Below are 5,666 nucleotides of genomic sequence, written 5' to 3' on the forward strand. Positions count from 1 at the left end.
ATCTTTATCATCGTCGTGGTCATCATCATCGACATCATCATCATCATCATCATCATCATCATCATCATCATCATCATTATCATCATCGTCGTCGTCACCACCACCATCAGTACCACCTCCAGCACCAACATCACCACCACCACCACCACCATCATCATCATCATCATCACCACTACCACCACCACCACCATCATCATCATCGTCATCATAACCGTATCTGTTCTCTCTATGCCGTGGTTTTAGATTCCATTGAACAGAGACACAAGCAGAGAATGGTTAGATATATTTTCTATAAAAGTATATACAAATCACTCAGCTGTAACATCGAAATGACTGAATTTCATTCTAGAAGTTACAACAGTAGTAGTAGTAGTAGTAGTAGTAGTAGTAGTAGTAGTAGTTGTAGTAGTAGTAGTAGTAGAAATAATTGCCACTCTACTTGTTTTTCTTCATTTCCTTCGTTTGCTCCACCTCTTTCTTTCTTTCTTTCTCTTCTTCCTTTCTTTTATGCTCTCTTTCTTTTTCACTTTCTTCTTTCCCCGAATGAATGAATATTCATTCATTCATGTTTTCCTTCTTTTCGCCTGACCGTCATTAGTTCTTTCGCTTGTTTTCTTAATTTGTTGATTTTTTTCCTTCTCTCTTTTTTCTTCTTTCTTTCTATCTTCATTTTCTTTCTATCTTCATTTCTTCTCCATTTTAGTCTTTACGTTTTCTTTCTTTTCTTCTTTCTTTCTTCCTACCTTTCCTTTTTTCTTTCTCTTCTTCCCTTCCATCTTTTCCTTCCTCCTCTCTTTTCCTCCCCTACCCCCATCCATATTTACAAACATCATATGTTTGTCTCCTTCATTACTGACATTTGTTCTTCAATTCTTCTCCTTTCATGCTATTATTATTATTATTATTATTATTATTATCATTATTATTATATTTTCTGTTATTGTTATCTTACTTCACTTTCGTTCTGTATTCGTTATCCATCAGATCAAAGTAAAACTAACATCTATTGGCTCCTTTCCTAAACACACAACTTAAACAACGAGGACACATTTTACTTACACACATACGCATGTATATATATATATATATATATATATATATATATATATATATATATATATATATATATATATATATATATATATATACATACATACTTATATATATATACACATACACACACACACATATATACATACATATATATATACATGCATATATATACGCATAATTGTTATGTGTACAAGGATATTCATACCTACACACAGGAACTTATGCATTAAATATATATGTTTAATATATATGCGTGTTTGCATGTGTATAAATATAGTGTATATATATATATATATATATTGCATACGTATATTTATATATACATATGTGTGTGTATATACATTCATATGTAAATGTGTGTGTATGCATACTTACATATACATACACACACATATATATGTATGTATGTATGTATGTATGTATGTATGTATGTATACATACATGCATGTATAGAAAGGCTACAGAAAATAATGGTAACACCGCCACTAATTTAACTGTCTTTTCTATTGGCAACATAAACTGAACACTCATCGAGTCTGTTTATTTATTCATCTCTTTTATATATGGCTTGTACTTTGTGTTACAGCCTCTACTTTTCCTTTTACGAGCAGATATCTATATTTATATCATTTAAAATGTGCAACTCATTTGATTTTCAAAAAGGACAACATTTTTTAGCGCGAATGACTGAAGCTTCAGTCTTTGAAGCTGGTGAATTGTTTACTGTTTTGAAGGTACAATCTTTAAAATCACATTGGAATTCCAGTTCTGGCATACTTAATTCTAGACGGAAGGCAAAGGTCGCAGAGAGGGGTCTCAGAGAAGGATCACAGAGAAGGATCACAGAGAAGGGTCGCAGAGAGGGGCCGCAGAATAAGGAATTGCATTGTGTCAAAAATCTATCGAACCTCGGAGGCCAAAGAGATAGCAGATTTAAACCACCACTCTACCAACTCTGCGTCAATCAAAGCCGGTCGTTGTAAGCTCCATAAAGCTGTATAATATTGATAACTGCAATTTCTAAACTTCTCCTGTACCCCATCAACCAGGGGCCTCGCTAGGTTCTAAAGTTAGGGGTGAAGTACATAAAAAACTATATGCTGTGTCCCATACCAAACAACTTTTAATTCATTGATTATACATTTTATAATAAGTGCTAATTTTGAAAAATGTGCTCGGAGGAAGTCGTCGTCGTCGTAGTAGTAGTAGTAGAAGTAGTTGTAGTAGTAGTAGTACTCCCCCCTGCTATCCTATAAGGTATACCACTGCCATCAACATAAATAAGCAGAAAAAATTCTATCTAGATTTTCAGAAATGGTCAGTGGCTGCAGTCGAATGACTGAAACACGTAAAAGAATTAAAGAGCAGAAGACTTGTATGTCTTTTCGGAAACACCTTTTTTTCCTGGAATTTTTCATAAAAATTTCTGACGGTCTTCAATATTAATCGTCTTCCTTTCCTGCGTCTGTGTGACTCCCCATGACCCAGAACACGATATAGCCACTTTCACGGTTTCTGAGACCGTTTCGTCTGTGTGTATGTGTGTGTGTGTGTATGCATGCGCATGTTTGCTTGTATCTCACTTTCTGTTTCTGCAGGTACGTCTAAGTATATTCTTCAAACGATCTTCAGTTCCTCTACGTACACCTCTCCATTCGATATTTTGCTTTGTCTTTGTAGGAAAGACCTTGATTCTTCTGCCGTAACCAAGAATCTTCCTTCAACAGATTTGAGGTTTAGTTCGTTCCCGCCTTGCAACTGCCAGGTTAACTCACCTCCCCTCACTTTGAATAATTATGTCTCAGAAGATCGGTCATTTTGGCAGTTAAGTTATCAACGTCTCATCTTAAAATACCTCAGTCAAAGTATTTTCTTTTTTCTAATCTAGTCTAAGTTTTAATTTATACTTTCAATAACTGCTTCTGAATCCCGTCCAATACACAAAACTCTTACCTCAGCTTCTGCTTTATATTTGCTGGCTCCATTTGAACACAAAGAACAGTCTTTGTTTTGTCTATGACTAATCGCTGTTTGTACAATCTCCCTCCTTTATACTTTATTTTTTACTAGAAACATTTTTTATAGATATTTTATCACAATTATCTATCTGCAGAAGACAAACACTTATCTATATTCATGGTATATATATAATATTACTGTGTCGGCTTTCGGGTAGTGAATACTAAATGCAGTCATTATTTTTCTCTTCCCACTACCACAATCTTGTCTTGTTAATTCATTTAACAATCAGTTAAGAAAATTATTTGAGTGCTCTGCACTCTGTCTAGTTCATTAATTTCTAAGAATTTGTAATTTTCTGGTTGATCTAATTCTCTTATCACCGTTTCTCTATCTAACGTAATAGTAGCAATCTTTTTTTTCTTCTTTCTTAAAATTTGCTTGGCACATTTTTCTAAACCGAATTTCCTGCCAATTTCCCAACAGAATCTGTATCTACTGTGTGTGCGTAGCAGTGTTTACAATTGCTTGTGATCTGCTACGAGCAAATTGAAGTCATTCGCATACAAAAGGTCGTTGATTGATTATCGTTCCATAACACTTGTATACCTGCATCAAGTCTACTTAAACATATTGGCTAAACGTGTTAAGTACCACGAAGAAAAAAAGAGGAGTGGAAAGAGAAAGGGATCCCTTCGGAATAATTCTCTTATATTCGGGATTCGTTTCGTATTTACAATTCCTCTTTTGTTTAAACAGGAGAGAATTATTTTCCATTTATTCATGGCGCATTTGATGCTGTTGATTGTTATTGGTGCTACTTTATACATGAGTAATGTTTCCAGGATCCAGGGGCGGTGAAGATCAAACGGTTTCTGGTAATCGATCCATTGCATGCTTAGGACCCTTCCTTCGGTTCCTAATGTCTTCACTTATCATTTCGTTAATCAGTAACTAATCTTTACAGCCACACGAGACTACTTCATCGCTTTTATTCTGGTCATTCGAAACACTTTATTCTATTTCTTATTTTATATGTATTTTATTGTTATTTATCCAAACCATTTACGCATTGCAATAATATTCCTGCAACGTTTTGTACACTGTAGACACACAGCTTATAAATATACAATTCTCCGAGTCTGAAGCTTTGTCAAAATTTAGAGGTTACGTTGTTTTTTGTTCTGTTTCATGTTGTTTTCCTTTCCATTCTAATCCAACTCAAGGAATATTTCTTACCATTTCAATATATCGTTGCATATTTTACAAGTACTTTGAGATTACCGTTTGGATATTTCGCTAAAAAGTTCCGAACTTGATCATTCCTGAATCATTCCAATATGTTCATGTTCTCGGTTATTTTTTTGTTAATCCTTCTTTTTCATATTACTGGTTATTCCCGGATTATTCTTACTTGCTCATATTATTTGGTTATTTTTACTTTTAATATTCTGAATTATTTCTTAGTTATTCTAACTTTTTCATATTTTGATTTATTCCCCGATTATTCATACTTAACTTTTACTTTTTGTTTCAGTCATTAGGCTACGGCCATGATCATATCTAGCTGGTACTGAACCATTTGTGGTGTTCTTTCATTTTAGGGACATAAAAGATTAAGATTGGAAATAAATGAACATGAAGTCGGGAACGTACAAAAATAAACTTGGCATTCCTGAAAAAGCGAAACGAAACGAATAAGTAAATGTTTATAAGCAGGATATTAAACATCATTATTATATATTACTGTAAGCTGGCAAAATCGATAGTAAGCATGGCAAAATGCTTAGCGGTCTTCACGTTCCGAGTTCAAATTCCGCAGAGGTTGACTTTACCTTCCATCGTTTTGTGGGTCGATGAAATAAGTACCAGTCGAGCACTGGTGTCCATGTAATCGTCTCGTCTCCTCCCCCAAAATTTCAGGCCTTGTGCCAATTGTAGAATATGTTATTGTTATTATAGGTTGCTGTTTAAACTTCAATTTCAATTTCTCAACAGCATCACTTTGTAAATTTGAAGACTGCATCGTAGGAAATAGATTTCTTACAAATAAACAAGTAGAGATACATGCAAAAAGTAATTTCAAATTGACAACTGACATCGGAAAGTAAACAAAAATTTAATTTGAAAATTTACGGAAAAGTAATAAATTACTTTTCCGTAAACTCTACTAATTCATGTACACCTGACAAAATGCTTTTACATTCTGAATTTAAATTCTGCCAAGGCTGGCATTGTCTCTTATCCTTTCGAGGATGATAAATTCAGTACCAGTGAAATACTGGGGTCGATGTAATCGACTAGTCTCCTCCCTACAAAAAGCTCAGGATTGGTCTTATTCCTGGTATTATTATTATTGTTAGAGTGCTATTGTCATCTTGTGAACGATATTTCGGTAATTCGTGTGTCTTCAATAGGTTCAACAAATAATTTTGTCAATCTACTTTATTTTGGTTAATATATAAAGGAATGCGGTAACTCCTCCAGAAAATATAGTCAAAATTAAAGGAAGAGTGTGTGTGTGTGTGTGTGTGTGTGTGTGTGTGTGTGTGTGTGTGTGTATGTACATGAATATACACTAGCACACACTCACAATTGTGTCTGTATTTATACAAATGTGCGCATGCAACCGCTTGAATGCATGCGTGTGTATT

Source organism: Octopus bimaculoides, chromosome 18 (assembly GCF_001194135.2).
Source record: "Octopus bimaculoides isolate UCB-OBI-ISO-001 chromosome 18, ASM119413v2, whole genome shotgun sequence".
In the NCBI taxonomy this organism is placed as follows: Eukaryota; Metazoa; Mollusca; class Cephalopoda; order Octopoda; family Octopodidae; genus Octopus; species Octopus bimaculoides.